A 26,538-nucleotide genomic window follows, 5' to 3' on the forward strand; every position below is an offset into this window, starting at 1 on the left:
AAACTGTGAATACTCACGAGGGACGACATCCAAGGTTAACCACAGATCTCTACACACGTGTGCATTGCCCTTGCCTACAAACATTACCCATTTCAGAAATAGAATAGCTCTGAAATAAAAGTTCTCATTGACAAAAGTGGTGTTCATTTGGACTCCTTGCTATGTGTTGTCTCTGTTATTTTTAGTAGATATTAAGGCATTAAGGCAGAAGAAAATGTAAAGGGCAGAAAATTTTAGTGAGCCCATTTATGGATGCATAGGAAAGCCGGTAAAGGTCGGAAGGCAATGCAATTTCCTCCACTTTTCACTCTGCTATTTCTGAACCTTTTACTCTCTCCACAATTTTTCTCGCATTTCTTGGGATATAAATCCAGAGACGTGCGGTTACCACAAAGTTATTAAAGCTCATTCATAAACATATCTGGTGGACTATGCCTTATCTGTTCATATCATAGATCGTAGGATATTTGCTTATGAAAGAAGTCAATCTGTGGTTATTTTTACCAGTTTTACCATCACATATTACTGCCTATAGCTAGAACAAAAAGTCAATAATTATATCTAGAACCAACAACTTTTAAGGGAGAATCCAAAAGGAGAAAAATAACAATAAAACACCTAAATTGTCATTAGTTGTACATAATATATTTCTATTCCTAGTTTATACAGCAGGACAACTTAAGTCTTATAAAAAAACTAATGAGTATTCAGTGAAATAGCCAGATATGAAGAAACACACCAAATTAATAGCCTGCTAAGTTCCAGTAATAATCAGGAATACACACTATTTAAGAAAAACCTATTAAATATTTAACAATTAACTTTGCAATTAGAGAAACACAGAACTTAGAACAATCACAATAAGATATTATTTTAAATTATTCCAAACACGATGCTGCAGGAGTTTGGGTATAGAGACAGGCCTGTGCATCCATGTGTTGGTAAAAGTCTCTGCATTGGCAGGGGCTGTGAACTTTAAACGCAGACATAACAGCAGATCATTAAGAACATAAACTTGGCAAGGGGCTGGGTACATCTTGTGATATCCTGAGTTAGTTCTAAAGTGAACTGTTTCAAAAGACTAGCCCTGGCTCTTGAATCACTAGTTCCCAACCTTAACAGTGACCTCCTACCTCTGCACACACTTCTGTGTGGGGCCATGTGATGGTAAGCCTTCTCCAGAGGGAAAGCAAACAGAATTGACTTATCTTAAACTTTAAGACCACAAAAACATGATTTCTGTAATCCTTATACAGCTCACTAGCTTTAGGCATTTTGTTATATTAACTGCTGTAATTTGGAACTAGAATGTCTTGCAAGGGGGGAACATGTTAATGGGTTGATTACCAGGAAGTACAATTGCTAGGTGGCAAATATTCTAAGAGGTCATATATAAGTGATAGGCTAAAAACATCATTATGGGACCAGCCTAAGAAGGAATGGAGGGTTGGAGTAGGGTCTGCCTTTCACATTTCTGTTTATAAGCCAGGGAAAGGATGCGTCTTTTCTTCACAGTGAACTAACACTGTACGTGTTACTACAGGTGCAATGCCTGTAATGCAATGTTTAAAACTATAAGACAAGAACCTATTCTGCATAAAATTTTATTTTTCTCAGGTATTTGCAGTAGTAATGAACCTTACTACCATAGTAACAATGAGAATAATGTTGATACTATTCTTAGATAAGAATTAATGATTAAAATGGTCAATCATCCTTACCATTGTAGTACACAACTGCCATATAAAGTAGGTACACCAATGCTAAGTTTGAAAAACACTCTATATGCATTATTGGCGTCAAGGGAACATTCAGAAGCATTGCTGTAGAAGAAAGGTCTAAGGTAACATGTATTCCAAAAACTAAGCCATGTTTATTACTCTATGTTAAGAATGATTTTAAAGTGAAACCAAGCAAAAATTCAGAACACCATCCCACACATCAATGCCAAACTGATATACATCACAAAGAGAATGTCAACCTGCTTCTAATTATGCCAATAACAGTACTATCGATCTTCTTCTGAACTTCATAATTGAGGGAAGAATCATGAATATGCATACACATGCACGTACTTTCACAGTTATTTTACATAATATCATATGTTTTAATTTGAAAAGGGTTATTACTTAATATATATATTTTGTTTTCATTCTATAATATTGTTTTAAACCATAAACTTTTTCAGATAAGAGTAGCATGGTCTTGTTAATCTGCTCCAAAGCCATTACTGTGTCATGCACACATTATACACTAATTGGATTCCTGATGCATCTTTAAAAACTAATTTCAAAACACTAAGTAATCAGAGGCTTTGTCTTCAATACCAGACACTGCATCAGCAAAAAGTGTTTATTACTCAGCCACCTGTGTTCTTTACAAAGCAATTTAAGCAGACACAGTCCCTGCCCTGAGGAAATGTTTAAAGCCAATGCCATTGTAACATTCAAAGACTGCCAGACAACTACACTAATGACAAACTCGTGCTACTAACACTATTATAAAAATAATAGCATCCACTTCCTAATGCTATTTGAACCAAACAAAGAGCAAATATTTTACCTTGGAAAAAAGTGACAGGAGAATTTTCTCCATAATCATTCAGTATTGTGGAGCTAAATAATGCATACGACAATTACATTTCACATCTTGAGATGGAAAAATTAAAGTGTAAAGATGGTATATTGACTAGAGTGAATTATGCAAAATATAGCCCATAAGAAATGGATTCTAATGTACTTTCAAAAAACACTAGAATTCTACGTGTTTCTACAAATTAGCTGAGTGTAATCTACATGAAGCTGAGCACAAGGCGAAACCACTATTTGTATACCAATTTCCCCCATGGTGTCTAGCATGAAAATTAGATATTAAATAATTGCTGAGATAACTAATAGTGGATCACATAAATTAGTACCGGGATAGAATCCATTTCTAAATAGGGAAGCTCACATTTAGGACTTAATCCTACTGAGCCTAGTATGTAACACGTGTGGAGGATTATGATCGTGTTGACTCCCATTATTGTGAAGAAAATACTTACCCTGGCTTTTCATACACCTCTTTCTGAGCATACACATCTTCCTGTGTCCTTTGTAGCCTCCATGATCTAGAATGTCTTTGATTGAAGACAGGGAGATTAAATGGCTTTTGGTTTAAAGCAGGCGCTCCTATTTGTTAGGACATTCAGAACACGTGGCAAGATGATAGAGGCCTCATTTATATAGAAGGATAAATGTAACTAATGGGATGGATGCTCCTCCCTTGATGCTTGGTGGTGCTCTCAGTACTTGACCATATAGTATGTGCAGTTCTCAGTCCAGACCGTGGTTTTTCTTACAGATTTTTCCTATACAAACAAAACCACCCAATTAAGTTTCCTTTCCCTGTACAAGTGTTCTTTCGAAATATAACCTTAGCTGTTCAGTGGAGAAGAAACACATTAACACAAAGAGTGCATTAGAATATTTGTGGCATCCTAGTCTAGGGTAAAGGAATTACAGTGCTTCCATTAAGCAATGAAATAAGTTTATTTAATCAAACTCTGAGACCAGAAGCTCATTAACTTAAATCCAATTGTTCAAATCTGTTTAAAAATATTGATGGCAATTTTAAATCAGATGTGTCCTGGGATATAAGATTCAGAAAAAAATAGCCTCTGTATTTTCAATCTTTAGAGTTTGGATGAAAAGTGAAAATTACAGAGTACTTATAGTGAGATCAGATTTTTCACAATTAAGTAACTTCAGCAAAATACCCTTTTGTAATCACATTGTTTAGAATTTACATCTGATAGAATCAGCTTGGGTATATAAGACAAAAAGATATGACAACAACGGAAGGAATGAAGTGCAATCAAAATGAGAAGAAACGCATGTGTGAGTGTGTGTGTGTGTGTGTGTGTGTTACGAGTGTGGGTACATACAAGTACACATGCATGTACAGGACTCAGGTCAAGCTGTGGTCTCATTCTTCAGGTCCCTTCTACCATGTTTCTTGAGACGGAGTCTCTCATTAACTGGAGCTCACTGGTTTGCTCAGACAGGCTGGCTAAAGAATCTCTGGTACTCTCTCTGTCCAATGCTGAGGAGACAAACTTGCACCACCAGCCTTGACTTTTTACATAGATTCTGGGGAACAAACTCCCTTTTGAATCTTTGTGTAGTAAGTGCTTTACTATCTGTGACATTTATTCGGCCCTTCATTTTGCAATTTCTTTTACATGCTACTAATGGACATGGTTATCAGGTTGTAATCTGTTGAGACTGTAATTTCACTTTATTTGGAAGAGGCTTTTTAAAGTGTGGTTAGACTCTTGAGGTAGGAGATCGTCCTGTTTTATGAGAATGAGCTGTTAGTCTGATTGCATAGGAGAGAGAGACAGATAGAAAAGAGGATAAAAAGATGGAAATGTGGCAACAAAACAGACACTTGAAGATACTGTGATGCTGAACTGAAAGCTGGAGAGATACAGCACAGAACAGCTCTGGAAATGGAATGGAAGGAAAACTCTCTCTCCCGTATTCAAAAGAACAGGGTTCCACGTGCATCCTATCTAGTAAATTTCCACTCTAGTAAAACTGGTTATGGATAATTGACCTGCAAAACTATAGGATCATAAATAGTAAGTGTGTGCAATGTTTTGTTGTTTGTAAGCTGAAGACTGTGGTAATTCTTTTCAGCTTCCACAGAGAACACACTTGCCTCAAGACTTAGAATTAGAGGCTTGAAAAAGTCTCTAAATGATTTTCCAACTTCCTCCACAGTCCCAAGCACAAATATTTTCAGGGAGGTTTAGTGAATTAGTCAGGGAGTAACTTCTCTACTTGTATTTTTTGGATTGCTGTTTAGCTTACGGTTTACAGGGGTTTATGATCCCATGTGATCTTATACATTGAACAGGTTTTTTTTGATAATTCACTTTGACTTAATATTCTCCTACTGCTCTTTGATTTCTCCTATATTACAGTGTTTTATCATATTTTGTGAGGAGAATTTAAAATTCAATTTGCATTCACATACAAATTTTCATGAACTAGGTGACTAGAACAAAACAAACATTGCCTCACTACTGTGAGAATCCTAAAGCAAGGCACAGTCTTCATTGAAATCAAATCAAGCTATTTGTGAATCTATAGTCCTTGGCTTTCTTTAAGTTTTGGAGAATCCCCACAGTGTTTGAGTTGGGGAACTTAACTTCAACTGCAAAACCAGCAGTGGTGGAGTTGTGAGGTGGGGTGGGTTCTTGTTCTTTCTGTGTCTCTTTGTCTCTGCATCTCTCCCTCCTTTTCTCTCTCTCTCTCCCTCCATCTTTCTCTCTCGCAATCTCCCATAACAACCTGGAAGGTCTCTGTGCTTTTATATAATCATTAGATTAGCCACTCCTCTATATTTCAGGACAGTCCTTCATTACATCTTAATGCCTACATGCTAATTCACAGTGAGAAAGGTTCTTTAGACATGAAAGATAGTATTTTCACAGGATCCTAGAGACATCCTTCCATATTTGTAAGGCTCAATATCCTGCCTACCCTACCAAATACTAGATTATTCATATTTATAGTTTTAATATAAAAGCATAAACATGTTGATTGGTGAATATTTAAATAATGATGACATATGTTTTTAACTTAAAGTTTCTACATTAACGACAGATGACTGAAATGAACGTTTCTTTCTTTTTTATGATTCAACCAAGCACACAGAAGCTTTTGGTACTCTTTCTACTGCACTGGCTCCACTGCAATGTGAAATGTACCAGTTGAGACATAGAGGGCTATAGTCTCATGACTTTAACAAGTGTGGAGGTGACTTCAAGAGTAAATACAAAGAAAAGCCTCTGTTTCATGAAGAGTAGTTCTGTAAAGAAAGGTAAGATGAACTTGTATGCTAACTAATGGCAGTTCTAGGGGATAACCTGGGCTTTATAGAGCCTTACCACCCCCACTGCTAAGAGGTAATGAGTATGCTCTCTTTCGTTAGGGTGTTCCTAACAGTAACTGTTCATTAAGCTTACTGTAACACTGCACCTTACTGTACAAATAAAGTTGAAAAGTCAGGGCCCTCTTCAGGACAGATAAGGACATTGTAGGATTCCTAAACAGCTTTTCTTGAACGAACAGGGAAGCGATGTATTGTAGTATATGGGAATATGGTCATTTCCTCTTTACCTTCCAGCTTTGATAAGAATATCATGTTTCCCACTCCAAATGAATGTTTCTGACATTTGCATAAGCTTCATAATGAATGTCCATGGAAATGTGCCCAATGACGTTTAAATTCAGAAGGAGAAATGTACCAGTACTTTTCCCAACTACTGGGGCCAAACCTCCACACAGACTAGTTCAACTTCATTATCAACTTGTTTATTTGCCAGTGCACCAAAAATGTCTGATGTCTACAAAATCCCTAAATAATTCTTAAAAGGGATTTTAAATGATAATACTATATAGCCAACACCAAAACATTTCTTTCTCCCATAAAAACTTGCCATTATAAAGATAACAATATAACCAAAGAAAGTGGGAATTGTCAAATAGGACATTTCAAAGCTACAAGTGTAAAGCTAGGCAGCATGGGTCTACATGTGGCAGATATGATGATAGGCACTAATAACTACCAGAAGAGTTTTGGCAAATGTCAACCTTCAATAATATGTAATTCAATTTTAATGAGAACAAAATTTCAACTAAACTGAGATAAAAGAAAAAAATTAGGACTCTTCTTTGTTATGACTGTAAATTATATACAGTGTACTATAAATTGCTAATATATAGTGAGATTTAAAATGTCAGTATGTTTAAAGTAGATATCACTCATATAATAATTGCCCATTGCCCAACAATAAATTTGCAAAATCTTCGCACTCTGATATGGAACAGACTCAAATTCTAATTGGGACATTTAAGAGGTAGAATGTGTATTAAATGAATAGTATTAATCCTTTCTTACTCATTAATCAAAATACATGTGGATTTTTTGTTTTTACTTATTGTATATGCCATGCTATCTTTTAGTGACAAACTGTTTTTTTAACTTGCAACTGTGCATTTATTAGGTACGACCACCTAACCTTCCATGAAAAAATTGAGTAGAATGATGAAACCTAACTCATTAACTTGTTGTATTAGAATCTATAACCATCATCATTCATTATACTACAATATAAAAAATCCAAAAACAAATATACAAGCAACTACATACTTTTTATAAAAAAACTGACCAAATGCTTTACTATAGTATGAGTTTATAGCTTTTGCCCATAATGAATTTATCACCTTCCCTTGGATATTTCTCTTTCCATAGGCCTTTGAACAGTTTACTCCTTATGTTTTTCTTCCGTAAATCATTTTTAATTCATGAAAACAATACTTTTAGCTAGATTTAAAAGCAAATATATGAGTTCATTAATTGGTAGCAAATATTGAGCCACAGAATGAATGTAAGGATACATCTCCTTGTTCTTCTTGAGGTTCTAGATTTTATTTTCAAAGAACTGCTCTAATTTAAAAATTGTGGCCCAAGTTGGATGAGAGTTCACTAGTGCTTATAGCCATATATCATAAACTAAACAGTGCCTGTAGAAGTAGACCATCATTCAATTTTGTTATTATATTACTGATCTAGCCAGTGGGACCTTGATCAGTACATCTTCAACTTCTGAAGAGAGGACAGCTATAGAAGCTGATGCAGAGACTGATGCAAGCAAAGGAGTTCAAGATCATGATGGGGAAACCCACAGAGACAGTAGACCTGACCTGGGGTTCCTGGGAGCTTAGAGACACTAGACCAACAGCTGGGGAGCCTGCATGGGACCAAAAAAGAACCTCTGCATGTGTACAACAGTTGTGTAGCTTGGCCTTCCAGAGCTGCCCCTGGCAGAGGGACCAGGATGTAACCCTGGTGCCTGAGTTGTCTTTCTGGAGCCCATTCCCTACGGTGGTATAACTTTTTCAGCCTTGATACGGGAGGGAGGAGCTCGGTTCTCCCTCAACTTAATGTTTCAGGGTTTGTTGACTCTGCATGGGAGGTTTTATTCTTTCTGAGGAGTGGATGGGGGATGGCTTGGGATGGAGGTGGGTGGTAGGGTGGGAAGGAGAGAAGGGAGTGGAGACTGTGGTTGGTATGTAAAGCAATTAAAAAATTAAAATAAAGAAAGAAAAAAGAAGAATCACTAGTGTTGGTGTGTGTGAACATATTAACATAATTTTTGATGTTTATAAAAAGCTTTTAATCTTCTAGATTCCAACTAAACCGCCCTCAGTTTTCTAATTGCACTCACATTCTTGAGACTTTTCATGACTGAAGTCCTCCCAATCCTACTGAAAGATTGAGACTCTTTCAGGCACTCTGGGTTTCATCCATTTTCTATGCCCAAATCTTTTGTCTACAGAGATAAACTACTGCATTCTTAACTCCTTCTCTTAGTGCTTATGTGTTCATGACATTTGAAATCCTCAACTGACAGAGGTTTGTGGATACTGTGTTGATAGCAGCACGTGTTTAATCCAACATGTTTAAATGACTGCTTCTTTTTCAATCAATTCTTCATTAATGATGACTTTTCCCTAATGATTGTCCTCATTAGACAGAAATGCTTTTCATTTCTCCCTTATTAGAGAGTCTTGAAGTTTTCATTTCCTGGGAGGTAGACAGAGATTATGTTTGATGTCCCTGTCTTCAACAGCAATCACTTGGTTAACCATAGCATAATCTAAGATTAACAATGTTTCTGAACAATCAAAACAGGAGCTTTGTCTTAATAGCACAAAAAAACATTCTTGCATGTACTCCCACTAAAAAGCATATCCTTCCCTCAGACTATAATGAATTAGAGTTGCTGATTTAAACATAAAAACCCATAGGCCATTTATCTATTGAACTTCAGCTTATGTAAATCATGTTCTATTAAATCCCTGTTGGAGATATATCCCCATCAGTCTCCCATTCTTTACATCTTTCCCTTGCTCAATAACATCCTTGCTGTTGCTGTTTTACAAGAATACAAAAGTACTCACTGTGAGTGATATGATTTTAAGAGGAAAACTTTGAAGGTGAGTGAAAGAGTCAAACCACAACAGTATTAATTTAAAATATGGCTGAAGAATTCTTCCTGAAATAGGAATGATTGCTCTTCAGAAAATTGCATCACTAAAATTATGTAGAGAAAAGGAATTTTTTAAGTTCACGGTTGTTAAGAAAATAAGATATAGTCTAAATTTCCCTGTATGTATCAGAAAGAAATATTTTTTAATGTAAGTTACAGGAGAAGGAGACTTGAGGAAAGAACCATTCAACATAATGGTATTTTGTACTAACATTATCACAGGTGATTTCATGATCTTTATTCCTGGCTGGAAAATGGGGATGAAAATATAAACATAAATATGTTTCTATTTGACTGTTTTGTTACTCAAGGCCAATTTTAGTAAAGTGTGGAAAATAAGAATATGTGTATTTTAATGTATGCACACTATGTGATATTTTCATGAAATCCATGAACTTCCTTCTTTACAAATGTTGTAAGTATTGGGATTGAGAAAAGAGCAGTATGAAAGAAATGAGTAGTTGTTCTGATTTTGAAAGTCATACCCACATTGTACTTTGATAAGGTGTGATAGTAGATACGCGTACCAGTCGAATTATGATTTTTAGAAATCATGAGATCTCGCTTTATTTTTAATTCAACATCTGTCTATATTTGACCTTTCATTGCAGAGATAACTCAAAGAGTAATAATTCTTACATGTGATGAGAAAAGAGTGGCAATTATCTTTCAGTTAGGGTCATTTAAAAGTGGACAAAATCCATATGACATATTTTCATTGCTATATGAAGATAATTCAGAGACTCTGTTCACTGTCTCTGGCTATTTCCATATGTCTCTTCAATTTTATTTCTTTCTTTTTTATGTCATACCTTAGTTTTATGTATATTTAAATATATATTTGCCCATCATATATCCTCTTTATGACTATAAATTTGAAATTAGGAAAATCTCATTTACTAACGTTTCTGTTTAGTCTTTGTCAACACCAAATTTACAAACTAAAGGTGGGAGGCCCTCTTTATTTTTCTAATAGGACCTGTCTGTAGACATTATGCTGTACTAGGATTCCATGGAACCCACTTTGAAAATGATGGATTAGATGCTTCCCTGAGGAACATTCAGGAGCTAATATTAAATGATTTCATCATTTCCTTGAAATATTGCCCCTTCCTGTGTTTTAGGTTGGATGTTCCGTGGCAGCTTATTAAACAGCAGATGCTCAGGTGTCCTGCTGTCATCCCAGGAGCAGGTTTATTTTGTAGCGAGTGACAATTCCAGATGGTGAGCTGGATGCCGACTAGCAAGCTGTTGATGAAACGGCTAAGGAATTGGTGTGAGGCATCTATACACAGTCCACAACTCTTCCAGATGAGACATGAACACCAGGTTTTACACACTCAAATGTTCTGTAACTGAATGTGAGGGGTTCAGAGCGTTGTCCATCATGTTCGTATAGGTCATAGTATATTATTCAACTCTATGAAATTCCTACATCAGACTATCGGCTAAATAGCTGTTTTTGAAAGGCTTTGTGTTAACTTCACAAATTAACAATTACCATTTACTGTATACAAGTGGGTTTATGACCTTGAGATTAGACTTCCCAAAATGCCACATTTAAATTCTATAAATATAGTCAAGCAAGGCATATTTTTTTTCCTGTTTATTCTTGCAAAGCCTCAGAAATGATCATTTATTAACTCCTTTCAGAGTTGATTTTTGAGCTATCATTTTAAGAATGATGTAGGTCAATTTATTCACTAAAGGTTTTATAGTAATGTGCAAAGCTACAGTTATATACAAGGCAAACAAAAAGCACAAAAATCTCTAATGCAAAGAAAACATTTAGTGAGAGAATGAAAGCAAAGGCACACGAAAGGCTGACTCAGAATCCGGGCCATTCTGAAACAAAAACCTCAGCCCCAGCACAGTGCTTTGCCTTCATCGTACTTGCTTCACGAGAAGGTGATTCTGTAGTTGTCTCACCACAGCAAACCCTTCTCTCAAATGTTTTGTTTCTGAAATGTTCATGTTGTTCTTAATCCTTTGAGTTTTCATGTATTCACTGGAACTTAAATTTGTAATTTCACTTTCAAAAGAGAGCTGATGTATTAAAGGGATATTTAAAATTTACCAGAACATTTGTTTTAGTTATTCCTGTGACTTAAGTATAATGTTCGATAAATATTTGTGTGTTGAAGATTTTTCTCTTCCACTTAATGGTCATGGAGCTGTAATTATATCATAAGTGTGGACTGATCACAAGATAATTTCATAGTTGACTTTGTAACTGGGAGGTAGGAAGGACCTAGATGGAGGAAGTAGGTTACTGAAAGATGTGTCTTTGAAAGAATTATGTTGTCCCTGGGTCCTTCTCTCCCAGTTTCCGCAGTGTTATAGGATAAACACTCTCTGCTCCAAACATAATAAAAATTTTCAAAGAAGAAAGCAAGGTATTCTTGACATAAAGCTAAGGAAGTAATATAGAAGAAACCCCCAAAATCTCAGAGTCCTATTGAGGCAATGTTTCATCATTTCATGAAGTGAATACATTACCTGTAATGGTAATAGAGAACTGGATTGTCATTCTATGTTGGGGAGAGTGAAGTAGCCCATTAATTGGGGACATAATCTTAACTCCAAATAGAAGTACTTATGTATATGAAGATTATAGAAGAGCATATCTTTATGCTTAGTTGAATTTCTAATTGATGAAGTGACTTTTTATATTTATAAAACATATATGATAATCTTAATAACCTGAAGTAAAAATATTCAAAATATTATAACCCTTTTAAAAGTTAAAATTTTTAAGATATTCACTTTCCATATAATGGTAACATGAACAGATATAGCTATTATATTGATGTCAACATGTATAGAAACATTACTTATTTCATTTACCATATAAGGAAATCTTTTCTTTATATTTGAATAACAAAAATGAAATAATACATAATTTTCATCTACCTTAGATGCATAAAATTTTACCTGAGCCCTCCATGAGCATACTGATTTCTGAATTCTCTCTCCTGTATATTATTTGCTCTATTAAGGTTTAAGATTTTACTAGAGCTCATAATTGACTTACTTAAACACTATAAGATATAGCTTTAAAAGTGCAAATAAAGCTTGGATTTGTTCATTATAATATTTTATAAAATAAAATCCATACTATCAAATAGTTTAAGAGGTATTTATTGTAAATGTATAGACAATATCTGTTGCTTAAAAAGTCATTCCCCAAAATCAATATAGTTTCCCACATGCCAGATTAGCCTTCACCCTAAATAATTTAATATATATTTATTTTAAAAATACAGAAAATATTTGTTGGTTTACAAAGTTATTCTCCAAAATCAATATAGTTTCCCACACCCCAGATTAACACTCTCCCTTCTTCAAGTGCTCCTAATTACCATCTTATATCTGAGAGCGGGAAGAGTGGTCTCTTCCAGATCAATATTTCACGAGATACCTTTAATGAAGGCTATTCATATCACACAGCTTTTGTTTGTTAAGCGGACACAGAAAACTAGCTCCTCTTTTCCTGATAATTTGCACTTGCACACGAACCAGATGGCAGCAAGAATCAGATAAAAAAATAATAAACTTAAGCCAGCGAAATTGAGATGATTTGAAACAACATACTGTCTCAAAGATATAAAAACACTCTTGGTTAAATCCATTTTCTTTTGTTCCTTGCCTGAGCTGTCTAATGCATTCATTTCCATCCACCCTTTATTGGAGAATCTGTCCATTAAATTAAGCCACGGAAATGCAGGGCAGATGAGTCTTCGTTCAGGGAACTAATAAGCCCACTAAGTCATGAACAGTGAACCAGAAGAGATGTAGTTTTTCACCTTTCTTACACACCTGGGAGGCATTAAACAATTTTTGCTCTGAAGGGGACTTTTTTCCTTGTCCACTGGAAATACTTTGCTTCCACAGACTCTAAATAATGAGCCACTTTAAGGTAACTGTGCGTAGAGGGACTTGTGTAGCAGAAGTACATTTCAGGATATATGCCATTAGAAAGCCAAGCTTATTACTTTGATGTGCCAAATGATGCCACAACTCAAAATTCCCAAAGCACTGTCTGTTTGGCATGCGACGAGTGAAATAAGTGGCACATAAAGCTTTGCTGTTTCCACATCCGGTCCCAGGTGAAGCAGAAATCTGTCTCCTTTAAAAAATCCTTGGAGGCAAATACATGGTCAAAAATTCATAGAGAGATTATAAATATGTCCTTATTACATTAGCTGCTGACTTTAGCAGTAGATTAAATATAGCTTTGAAAAGGTTTCTGCCACTTGATATAAAGAGCATACAATGTTGAGCTGGTAAAACTGAGAGTTGAAAATGTACATAAATTTCATAGTAAACAACATTTAATTATTCTAATATGTGTTCATATAATACAAGCTGTATTTCAAAAGTAATACAATAAAAATATGATTATGTGTAAATCTTTTACAACTTTAAAATTATCTTCAAACTTGTGAAATGGTCACTTTTCTAACCCTGTCAACTATTTCAAAATAAAATCTAATTATAATTACGAAAGCCTGAGATAATGTGCAAGTGTGTATATGAGATAAAAATATAAGGATTGAACATGAATTAAATGGATTTTGATTGCCAAAAGTCATTTGCTAATGAAACCCGACTTTTATATTATTTTAAATAGTAATTTTGCAAAATTATGGAAAATATGACGTTGTTTTAAAATGAAGAACCTAGGAGGTAGGACAATCTCTATGTTGATAGTTAACATTAATTTATGCTTATTTGCTTCTTTTAAAGCTGTTCTTTCCATGAAAATGCAGTATTATCCTACAATATATTCTGATTAAGGTTTTTCCTCCTTTCCTCCTCCCACTTTATCCTTACCTCCTCTTCCATCTAGATCCAAACCCTTTTTTTCCCTCCTTAGTAAAAAGAGATGAGACATCTAGGAAATTCATCATCATCATCATCATCATCATCATCATCATAAAACCAAAACAAACAAATCAGAATAGGACTAAACATTAAAACCAAAAGGAAAGAACTAAGGAAAAAGTACAAGAAACATATATAGGTGCAGATCTACATGTTTGCACACACAAGAATTCCATGAAACACAAAATCAGAAGTAATATGTAGGACCCATAAAGAAAATAAGAAAGAGCCTTGACATAACATTATGAGATAAAGAGCCACCAAAGATGCCTTTGTGTTTGTGTTGTATTGACCATGCATTGTTTAGCTTGGGACCTATTCTTAAAAGTATTTTGTTCCATTAGTGACGTTCTGTTGTAGTATGAATGCAATTGACCCCCATAATCTCATAGAGACTGGCACTATTAGAAGGTGTGACTCTGTTGCAGTGGGTATATCCTTGTTAGACAAAGTGTGTCACTGTGGGCTGGGCTGTCGAAATTGGAGCGGTGGGGCTGCGTCCCCAGCACCCCAGCCGCCTGGCTAGCTTATGCCCCAAAATAATTACACGGACACTGTATTCTTTTAAACACTGCTTTGCCCATTATATCTAGCCTCTTCTCAGCTAATTCTCGCACCTGGACTAGCCCATTTCTAATAATGTGTGTAAGCACCCAAAGGTGCGCTTACCAGGAAGATTCTAGCCTCCATCCATCCTGGGTCGGAGCTTCATCGTGTGTGTCTCTGAGAGGAGCTATGGAGTCTGTCTGAGGAGTCTTACCTCACTTCTTCTTCCTCCCAGCATTCTGTTCTGTTTACTCCTCCCACCTATGTTTTAACCTATCAGGGCAAGCAGTTTCTTTATTATAATTAACCACTGGACTTTAAGGTTCCTATGCTCAGGTTACTGCCCAGGGTGTCGGTTGTTTTCCTGGTGCCCGTAAGCCACATTATTTCCAGCTACTTCTCCAAAACCATGTTTGACTACATGATTCCATGCTTTCCCCCATGATGATAATGGGCTGAACCTTTTAAACTGTAAGTCACCCCAAATAATAAATAAATAAATGTTTTCATTTATAAGCGTTTCAGTGGGTGTCATTTTAGAGCAATAAAAACCATAATTAAGAAAAGGTTGATACTGGAACTGGGGTATTGTTGTGATAGGCCTGACCAAGTTCTTGTTTGGAGTCTTAGGAATGTGGGAGTTTGTGTTAGGAAAGCAGTTGAATGCTTTAAGCATCACTTAATCAACCATAATAGTAAGACCATGGAAGAGAGTGGTGTCAAATGCAATTTGATGAACTCTGGGGAGCAAGAGGTTTCAGAAGAGAAGCATGTTAGTATGTGGCCTTGAGACTGGTCTTAGGATATTTTGGTAAAGAAAGTGATGATTTATGGCTCTGCCTGAAGAATCTGCCTGAGGATAAATTGAAGGTTTTGGACTAATTCTGTTGGCAGAAGAAATTTCAAAATATACTAATATAGACCCTGTCAATGGATATTAGTGGTAACTCTAATGAAGATTTATAATGAAAAGGAGCAAGATGAGCAGGGTAAATTACAAAAGATAAATTTTGAGGAGAAATAGAACATCAGGAAGTGGAATACCACTAAATCCTATGTTCAAAGTGATAAAAAGATTAAGAAATAGACAGTAGGGAGTGGTGACCTCAGGGCAAGATCCTACCCATATAGGTTTCCAATTGTGCAAAGCAACTAAAGAAAAGCTTAGAGTCAGGTATGGTGGAGCACACCTTTAATCATATCACTGAAAAGGCAGAGGCTGGTGGATACCTGAGTTTGAGGCCAGCCTAGTATAGAGATCCAGTTTAAGAACAACCAAGTTGAAGCAGTGAAGAAAAGAGGGATGGTGAAGATATAATTGGATAAAGCCACCTTGTTTCAGTCCCAGTAAGCAACGGAGCTTTGCAGCTTCAGTCACCCGGTTCTGTCTTTAGAGCTAATCTCTTCCATCCCTATAGAAAGCTGCTGAGGCCAGGAATATGGCAGGGGTCTTCCTGAATGGAGACCTTACATGGAGGCCATTGTGTGAAGTTGAAGCCTGGATTGTCTTGGAGAACCCAAGATGTTAGAGATTGCAGAATTATGGGATACCTGCTGAGGAGAGCTACTAGCAAGCAGTGGAACCAGCCCATGAGAAAAATGCATTGCAGTCAACAAAGCTGAGAATGGAACTGGAGATTTGAGGAGTGTTTTGACAACAGACATGAAGATGCAGAACTTGGGGTTTGCCCAACTGGTTTTCAGTTTTGCTTTGGTTCATTATTTCCTCACTATGCTCCCTTCTCAACATTTTGGAGTGGTAATGTTGTTTGTATATAAACTGTGTTCTTAATTTGATTTTACAGGCGATTATAGCTAAGAGATTGCATGAAACTCAGAACAGACATTGAATTTTGGACTTTTAAACATTGTTGAAACTATGTTTAAAACTTTTGAAGTTGGACTTAATGCATTTTGCATTATATTATTTTTATAAGCTTCTGTGGGGAATGGAATATAGTTTGAAAGTAATTGGCCCCCATAATTTCATATGGAGTGGTACTATTAGGAGGTGTGGCCGTCTTGGAGTGGGTATGGTTTTGTTTGAGGAAGAGTGTTACTGTAGAAGTAGACTTTGAGGTTTCTTATGCTCGGGATATTGCCCAATGTGTCAGTCAACTTCCTGTTGCCTACAAAATGAAGGATTCCCAGCTACCCCTCAAGTACCACATCTGCTTGCAGCATGGCCATCTCCTCATCATGATGAGAACAGATTGAACCTCTGAAACTGTAAGCAAGCCATCACAATTAAATTTGTCTTTATAAGAATTTGCATTATCATGATGTCTCTTCCCTCAAGGGGAGGACAAAAAACAAAATTAAAACCTTTTTCATTTGCAAATGGTTATCAACTAGAGATAGTTTTTGGGTGGGGGAAGGGATCATGTGTCTACTTCTCCTTTCAACTCCAGCACCATGTAGGGCTCCATCTGGTGCAGACCCCTACAAGCCCTGTGCCTGCTGCCACAATCTCTGTGAGTTCAGTTCTGTACCTAATGCCTCCTTTTTCACAGAGTTTCCTGAGTTTCCTCTTTAGGACTGTATGTTCATGGATTCTCATTTGCTACATAATGTCTGTCTGTCAGTCTTTGTAATTTTTTCTGACTGCTACAGGAGGAAGCTTATCTGATGATGATTGAGCAAGGCACTGTTCTATGAGTATAGCAGAATATCATCTGAAGTCATTTTATGGCCTTGTTTTGTTGTTGATCATTTTTGTTTGTTTCTTTTTTAGACCAGTATCATTTTGTTTTACTCTAAGTCCCTGGCCTTTCTAGTCTCGTGTCCTTGGCAACCCAGGAAGCATTGAATAAGGTTTCTATCTTAAAGAGTAGGCATTAAGACAAAGCAGATTTTTTTTTTGATATCCCACAAGTTTTGTGACACTATTGCCCTTATTTATTTCGCAGGTAGGTCACAATTCAGAGGATTTCTATCAGGGTTAATTTTTACCTTTATCCTGTGGTAGCATATAGAGTACCTTCCAGTACCATGACTAGACCTTTGCGAGAAGGTTTGAGGCAGGCAGCACCTTGACTTCTCCATGTTCAATGAGTTGCTTAAGGGTTGTCTTCAGCTGTAGGGCCTTGCCATCTGTTTATAGAGATCCATAACTGCCTTTGCTTTAGCAAGGCTTATTGGGTGTTTCCACAGGACCCCTTTGGCCAAGAACTCTATTAAATACAACCCATCCCCAATATGGGAAGATGGTGAAAACGTATTGTCCAGTTGGGGCTCTGTTTCACCCATTACTTTGTGATTTCATTTACATTGTCTCCACACATATACATATTTTTCAGAAGTTTCTATAGTAATAGGCTTCTATATGACCCCTCAAGTGACTTTCATGTTTAGCTCTTTCTCACAGTATTTCTTCTCTGGTGTCATGTCCCCTTTCCTTTTCCTCCTGTTCATCCTCATATTCTAGTAATGTACCCCCAACTTCCTCCATCCATAACTATCTATTCTATTTACAGTTCCTAAGAAGTCTCTTATACTCGAGCTAACCACTGTGGTTATGCTGATTATAACTTGCTTATTAATTAATTATTGACAGAAATAGATAAAAAAGGCCCATAGGAAATCATGCACATTCCACTGTACTTTAAATACGTTATATTTTAATTTCTCATTTTTATAGTTGACTTCTAAATATTTATAGGACTAAAGTTTATGATGAATCTCTTTCATAAAGATTGATCAATAGCATCCTAATTTTGGAGAAAAGGGCAGAAACAAGACAAAACAAGTAGTTAGAAAGCTGGATCTGTAAGAAAGTAAATAGTTTATTAAAAAATAAGTGTGCACATATTAAAAGGAAATAAATAAATAAATTCAGTATTTCTTAAGAATTTAGTGCAATTGGGTAAAATAAAACCTTTTTAGTTATTCATTTTTATGTTTTTCAATGCACAGCTCTAATAATGAGAAACGTGAAAGTGTCATTATCTCTACTAGATAATACAGAAAATCAATTATCATCTGGACAATATTAATAATTGTTCAACATTGCATAATAATCTATTCACATTTTGAATGATTAGAACACATTATTTAAATCTTAAGAAATAGCACAAATAGGTACAGAAATTGATGGAAAAATTGTGCCTAAATGGTTTCTATCAACTATAAATAAGCTGCTGGATAAAGAGAAATGACTGTAATGTAGACACGGAATGACTGAGAACTTGTTAGCAACCCATTTTCTTATTTATCCATTCCACAAGTAATTTATTCATTCCTACAAGTAATATTTGGACTATGCTTCAGTGTACATACTGTGAGTAGTATCCTCTATACAGCTGATAATCTTTGCATTTCTGAATTTAAACCCAACCACAGAACGGTGCCTACTAACTCTTATATCAGAGTGAAATTATTCTATTACTACCAAGATACTTTGAAATCTTCTATGTATATTGTTGGGATTCAGGTATTATACTGGCCCCTGTCACCTGGCAGGATGAATTCAGGCAGTACCTTGTCCAGCCCAGCGTCCTACGACTGCAACTTCACTACTTAGTCTCTAGGCAAGTTCACAGGTCCCCTTGAGAAACAAGCTCCTCAGTGCCTTCCCAACAGCAATGGGACTTGTTTTTATGGCATGTTCTGGCTTTTTGGGACCCTAGTTTATATGGATGCACAGCTTCCTAAGCCTGGATGTAGCAGGGAGGGCCTTGGACTTCCCATAGGGCAGGATTTCCTGCCCTCTCTCAAGCAGGGAGGGGGAGGAAGGAGGGTACGTGGGGAAGAGGGAGGGGATTCGGAGGAGGGGAGGAAGTATAAATTTTTGAATGGAAAAATAAAAATAAAAAGAGAAACAAGCTCCTCCCACTCCCAGTCTCTTCCCTTCTACTCTTCTGAAGAAGCATGCTGGCCCTTACTTCTTCCTCTTTCTCTCTGTATTTCTCTTTTTCTCTTTCCTCCCCAGCTCCCTTTATCTCAATAAAACTTCCATGTAAGTTCTGCCTGCATGGCATTTTGTTCCTCACCCGCAGTGGATTCTCACCGCCCACACTCTCCCAAACCCCCCAATCCCTGCATGGTCCTTTGGTCTCTCATGCCATTTTACAACATATATTATTTAATCTAGGTAAAAAAAAATTTTGTTTTCTACTTTGACAAAGCAAAAATCTGGTTAGATACATATCTCTTGACTTACTTTCCGTGATAAATAAAACTATCCCATATAAGTAACTTTTATATTTTCAACTTACTTGGTCAGGTATTATCTTCTTCATCAACAGCAGCAGCAGTAGAATCATCAAAATAGCTATGATGAAGGTGTTTCTCTACATGTGCACTGCAAACCTGAAATATCTGTTGTTGTCCTTCCTGATTCTGGGCTCAATTTGTTTGCTCTCCCATGGCATCAAAACACCTACATTGAAAATATTCTGAAATAACACAGGTGGGTGGAAAGTCTTCACTCTTAGTTGGAGTTACAGGCACTTCATCTGTCTGTACAGTACAGTTTAATTTGAATGGCCTAAAGATAGATCCTAAGTGAGAATTTAATCTTCTGATATTTAACTTGAAAAAAATCTTGATATTTTAATGCTTGGGGTCCCAGATTATCAGTTGTTCTGTCAATATGATTGCAGCTTGCACTCAGAGATTGCTTCTCTTAGCAGTGCTATATTTTGTCCCTCCTAAGACTGCAAAACTTCTCATTTCTTGCCTAATCTCAGCTCTGCTTTTTCCAAATCATTTTGCTAAAACAGCAAAAGGCAGCCAAAACACATCATTACTCCAAAATTTTCTAACAAATTGTAGTAAAACTGCCGACTTGGTAAGTACATGGTCTACTACTGAAATTACCAGAAGTCACAACTAACTAGTGTTTTGTCGTGCCCTAACGTGACACTTTCCAGACAAATAACCCTTTTCTCTATGTTTACATTCTTCGAGTCATACCACTACACATAATTAGAGATTTCCATAGCACCTCCTTTTCCAGTTTTAATAAATGGCTAGACTGAATCTAAGTGAAATACGAAGTTTTACAGTTTCAATATGAACCAGCCCACTAGACTGGAATGAATTTGGATTAAAGAGATGTGGAACTTTGTGACTAGTTCTTTAGTTACTTACATAAACATGTACTGTGGAGACACATCTCTAGGATTGCTGAAGGCCTGTGGTGTGTGTGTGTGTGTGTGTGTGTGTGTGTGTGTGTTAGGAGCAGTGAGACCCCAGATCCTGAAGTTCTTGTAATCCCCTGATCTGAGTGCCTATAGCTGCTCTGAGCATGAGGCCTTCAAGAGTTCCTGATGGCAGGAGAGTGGTTTCTGGTGGGTTTGGCTCGGGCATGGCTATCTCTATATAATCTGCCCCTGAACACAATAAAGGGGGCATTCTTGGGGAATTCAAGGATGACCCGTGTCGCTGTCTCTCTGTCTGTTTGTGTCTGTGTATTTTAACCTCCAGCCCCTTGCCTGAAGCTCGCAAACTGGGTGCCAGTGCACAGAGCGCAGACACGGGGGCACGGTGCATGGCATGTGTGTGTGTGCATGTGTATGTGTGTGTCCATTCTCCTACAATGCAGTGACAGTGAGAACTTATCCATTTTACAAAATCACCACGGCTTCATCCATACAGGAATTAAATGAGAACACTCTATGGCCACATATACCCTACCATTACACAGTTGATCCTCAAAAATAAAAAAAAAAAAAAAAAAGACAAAAAGAAACTTTTATTATACACCACTCTTGATCCCAGTGCCTAATTCTTGAGGAATATGAAAATATATGAAGTTAAGCTTTGTGTCTAGTTATATACAAATGCATTTCAGGTACTCTACGTAGCCATAGCAAGGTGAAAACAACAGCTTCCCAATCCATATTTCTCTCATAATTCCAAGTGACATTGCATAGAATTTCCAGCTATGATAAATTGCTCTTTAACTGTTGACTACAGTATCAACTGCACAGTAAATATGAGTAGAAGTTGTGACTTTAACTTTTCAGGTATGTATCTCCATGTTTCCTTAATGTTGGTTTTTCATGAATGTGTCCAGAAGCCTGAAAGCCAATAGAAGGAAAAGGAATGCTCTTAACTACATTATTACAACTTACAACTTTTTGCTGATTTACCCCTGATAGAAATATTGCCTTGTCTCAGCTTCTATTTCAAAAAATGATCTTTCTGTTTATTTTGACAAATGTTAAAACGTTTGTGTCGCTATTGACTAAATAAGGCAATCTTTGATGTGCATTTAAAGCAAGGTTTATGAAGAAGCTTAGATAGAGGCAAGGAAATGAGGTCTATGAAGGACTGAGGAGGTCAGAAAGTATGGTGCTGCTTCATTCCCTTCTTAAAAACAAATGAGGAGTGGAGACCTACCTGGTGGTTGACACTGGGCATAGGAATGGCTACTGCTTTCAACAATAGTTGCAATGTTCCCACCATAGGGAAGCAAACAAAGGTGATTAATTCCTGCTGGCTAGCAGATAAGGCTGCTCTCTCAGTAGCTGTGCCATTTCTATCTTGCTATGTCACCTTTTCCTGGAGTAAAATGAAGTGCAAAATTTTAATACATTCTACATTACATGAATTATCATAGTGTGTTTTGCCATTTTGACCTTTTCAGTATTCCTTCTATAATTTGATTGGGCAGCTATTATACTTGCTTTCTGTTTACAGCGTTTAACCTGAAAGGAAGAGAGATATTGAGCCAAACAAGCAAAATACTGAAATAACACAGAGACTTAATTAGAAGTATAATGTGCTGTAAGTCAGGGGACCAAAATGCCAAAAAGCCTGGAACCGCCTTGTGAATGTCTTGATTGACAGAGGCAGCAGCAGAAGTGAAGGTAATAAGTAAAGTGAGGACAACTAAAACCAATTATTGACACAACTTAAAGGTCATTTGCATTAAAATTCCATCCAATATATTAGAGGCCATCATAAAAATGTTTAACTCACAATAGAGAAATGTGAAATATGACAAAGTTGCAATAAAATCAACTGAAGGAATAAGATTTAGCAAAAAATAAAAAAGATTCATCAGGTGGCATTCCTGACTAGAGGATGCAGTTGTTGGGTTAGGGGGGTAAGTGTAAATAATTACAATACATGCTTCAAACAGCTTATAATCTTCAGTTGAGGTTACAGGCAACTGATATGCACTGACGCAAATCCATACACTGGAGTGATTTTATTGTCAGAGCACTCGGAGACTTGAAGAGTATAAGCAATGGGCAGCAGGGTTGATTGAGGGCTGAACTTTGCTAGCCCATGTAGCACAAAGAATAAAACATAATAAAGCTGTGGTTTTTATTGTATGGTATTGTTTTCACTGAGTGTAGGAACTTGATGGATGGGATGCAGGGTAGAAAGATGGGAAACAAAGACAACGAATACCTAGGTGGTAGAAAGGGTGAGGAAGAGTTTAGTTGAGAACTAATGCTGATGCAGCAAAAGGACATAAAAATCAACACTTGCAATACAAGAAAGGCGAGCATATGAAGCTTCATATTATTAACTGATTTTAATTCTGAGTGGAGGTAAGAGGAGCAGAGAAATAAATACATCATAATATGTGAATCCCAGTTTCTAAAAAATGATTTGAAACAGGATAATATTTGAAAATATCTTCAATCCATCTAGAATCCTGATAAATTTATCTTAACAAATTTGATAACTGAAATTTTGAACTGGGATTTGTTATAATCCATTGGAAATATAATCACTATCATTATGAAATAATGACCCTAATTAGAACTCTATGAAACTATTAAATTACATCTTAAATAATTCTTTAATGTCAATATATTTAAATTAGTGTTATGTTTCAAATTAGTTTTCTGTGTACTCAGTCTTATAGCAGTAGACAGCTGAATGGCTTTGGATTCCTTTGATTTATTATTTTTTAAATTGGTAATTGATGATTCTTTGGCAAATCTATGTAGTCACAAGATATAAAAGGAAAATGAAAAGCTTAAAAGAAGCCATGAGCATAAAGTATTGAAATACTCTCAATCTGACTACTTTTTAATTTGCGGAAATTCTGAAACAGTAAAAATATTGTCACATTTGTTATCATGATTGTAGAACAGGTAACTTTTTACTCATAAACTACAATGAACACCACTAAAAAATACTTTTTTTTTTTTTCAGGTAGTGGTGGCACTCTGGAGGCAGAGGCAGGCAGATCTCTGTGGGTTTCTTTACATTTCCAATTATGTATGCTTCTTCATTTCAGGAACTATGTAAAACAATGTGAAATCTCTGTAAAACTTTCAAATTAAAGAAGATTATAAGAATCATAGGGATGGAAGTATGTGTTAAAGTGGTGTGGATACCTGTGAGTGTGTGTGTGTGTGTATGTAATATTTATAAGATTGTGTTTCCTTGAGAGGTCTGAGAATCTACAACCAGAGGTCTCACCAACACAGCTGTCTAGGCAAGAACAGAACAAAGATGTCGCCAAGAAACCTGCAAACATGGAAGAGAGAAGCTCAACCTTGATAAAGAACTAGAAGCAAGAAACAAAATCTGAGAACAGGAGAAATAATTTTCCCAAGGAATGAGATCCCCAATAGGTTATCTAATACCAAATGACCAAACGAGGAAATATTTACAAAATTTCCATAACATTAAGATTATATATATATATATGTATATATATGCAAACATATGTTTATGTATAACATATTATAAAGTATATAAGTATGTATATGTGTGTTTGTGCACTTGTGTGTAACAACAATTAAAGAAATAGAGGCTATGAATCTGAGAAGATCAATGAAGAGTATATGGGAGGACTTGGAATGAGGAAAATGATGGGGAAACTGGTTGTTGTAGGAGGCCACTTGTAGGTTCTGGCTTCTCAGCCCCAAAATAATCACACAGAAACTATATTAATTAAATCAATGTTTGGCCCATTAGCTCTAGCTTCTTATTTGCTAACTCTTACATCTTAATTTAACCCATTTCTATTAACCTATATATTGCCACATGGCTGTGGCTTACTGGCTAAAGTTCCAGCATCTGTCTACAGTGGGCCTACATGGCTTCTCTTTAACTCTGCCTCCTTTTTACCAGCATTCAGTTTAGTTTTCCCCACCTAGCTCTTTTCTGCCTTGCTCTGCTATAGATCCAAAGCAGTCCTTTATTTATTTTTTTATTGAAAGAAAAAAAATTCTGCCTCCTCCCAGCCTCCCATTTCCCTCCCCTCTCCCCCTCCCTCTCCAGTCTGAAGAGCAGTCAGGGTTCCCTGCCCTGTGGAAAGTCCAAAGTCCTCCCTGCTCCATCCTGGTCTAGGAAGGTGAACATCCAAACTGGCTAGGCTCCCACAAAGCCAGAACATGAAGTAGGATCAAAACCCAGTGCCATTGTCCTTGGCTTCTCAGCAGCCCTTATTCCTTTATTAACCAATGGTATTCACAGCATACAGAGGGGAATCCCATATCAACTGGTGAAGTTATAATTATAAAAAAATGAAAATTAAAAACTTCAGAGTAAAAAAAATCAACATTGATACTCTCTATCTGAGATGGAATAACTTTTTCTGCTGTTACTACAGGTTACATACAGTCTGTAAATATGGAACTAGGGATGACAGATGAGAGAGAACATGCATCATCATTCTTTGTTGGTCTGAGTTACCTCACTCAGTATAATATTTTTTCAACTTCCACCCATTTAGCTGCAAATTTCATTATTTTATTTTCCTTAATAGCTGAATACTATTCCAACCTGTGTTCAGCTGTGTAGATTTTCATTTTCCATTTATTAACTTAGAGATATATTGGTTGTTTCCATTTCCTTGGCATTTTATGTAGAGCAATAATGAATATGGCCATGAAAGCATCTGTGAATGAGGATGTCAAGTCCTCCTTCCTTTGGGCATGTGCCTAGGACTAGAAGATCTGTCTTGTACTTTAGAATTATTTTTAATCCTTTTAGGGTTTAACATAAACTAATACCTAAAAAAGAAGTTGAAAGTAAAATTTTCTGTTTAAGACAAATATCACTTTTTTCTTACTAATTTTTTGTTATTTAAATTATTTAATTATTTTTCCAACCCAAAGAAACTTTACCCTCCCCCTTCTACATCCAGCCCCTCTCTATAACTTCCCCTATTCTTTACATCCACTCCTTCTTTCCCTTTAGAAAAGAGCAGTCCTCCCAGAGATAACAGAAAAACATGGCATATAAAGTTGTCATAAGACAAGGCACCACCTCTCCTATTAAGACTGGAGGCCCAGTAAGGGGGAAAGGGCCTCAAATGAAGCAAAAGAGTCAAAGACATGGTTAGGGGCCACATATGAAAACGAAGCTATACAACTGCAGCGTACTTGCCAGTCCCACACCAGCTCTCTGGTTCAGACCCTGTGAGGCCAAGTTCGTTGTTTCTGTGGGTTTTCATGTGATGTGCTTGGCCCATCTGCTTCCCATAATCCGTCAATCTCTGTCCTTTTCCCATAGGATATCCTCCAGCAGCCTGCCTAATGTTTGGCTGTGGGTTTCTGTATCCTTTTTGATCAGTTGCTGGGTGGAGCCGGTCTGATAACAATTGGGCTAGGCAACAATCTATGAATATAGTAGAATAGCAATAGGAATCATTTCATTGCTTTTTTCTTCTTTGTCAGTCTATTTCATTCTATCCTTGGCCTCTGGATTGTCCAGCCTCTGTGTCCTGTCTTTTTTTTTTTTTTATTGAGAATAAGAAAAAAAAGTTTCCGCCTCCTCCCAGCCTCCCATTTCCCTCCCCCTCCCCCCAATCTTCTCCCCTCCCCCCTCTCTTCTCCCCCTCCCCCCACTCCTCTCACCCTCCCTCTCCTATCCAAAGAGCAGTCATGGTTCCCTGCCCTGTGGAAAGTCCAAGGTCCTCCCCCCTCCGTCCATGTCTAGGAAGGTGAACGTCCAAACTGGCTAGGCTCCCACCAAGCCAGAACATGAAGTAGGATCAAAACCCCTTGTCATTGACCTTGGCTTCTCATCAGTCCTCATTGTTCGCCGTGATCAGAGAGTCCGGTTTTATCCCATGC

The 26,538-nt window shown here is 36.7% G+C and overlaps 2 long non-coding RNA genes across 3 annotated transcripts in view; one reads left to right on the forward strand and one right to left on the reverse strand.

The window, feature by feature from the left end:
• LOC126511993 (uncharacterized) overlaps window positions 1-26,538 on the reverse strand; it is a 1,200,080-nt gene that overhangs the window by 142,601 nt on the left and 1,030,941 nt on the right. The window lies entirely within an intron of this gene.
• Window positions 5,575-26,538, forward strand: part of LOC126511995 (uncharacterized) — a 70,844-nt gene continuing 49,880 nt past the window's right edge. The window contains exon 1 of the long non-coding RNA XR_007594866.1: window positions 5,575-5,871. This is a non-coding gene — a long non-coding RNA (uncharacterized lncRNA). The remainder of the gene's footprint in view (window positions 5,872-26,538) is intronic.

Source organism: Alexandromys fortis, unplaced genomic scaffold (assembly GCF_014885135.2).
Source record: "Alexandromys fortis isolate MF-2015 unplaced genomic scaffold, M_Fortis_MF-2015_v1.1 scaffold_113, whole genome shotgun sequence".
In the NCBI taxonomy this organism is placed as follows: Eukaryota; Metazoa; Chordata; class Mammalia; order Rodentia; family Cricetidae; genus Alexandromys; species Alexandromys fortis.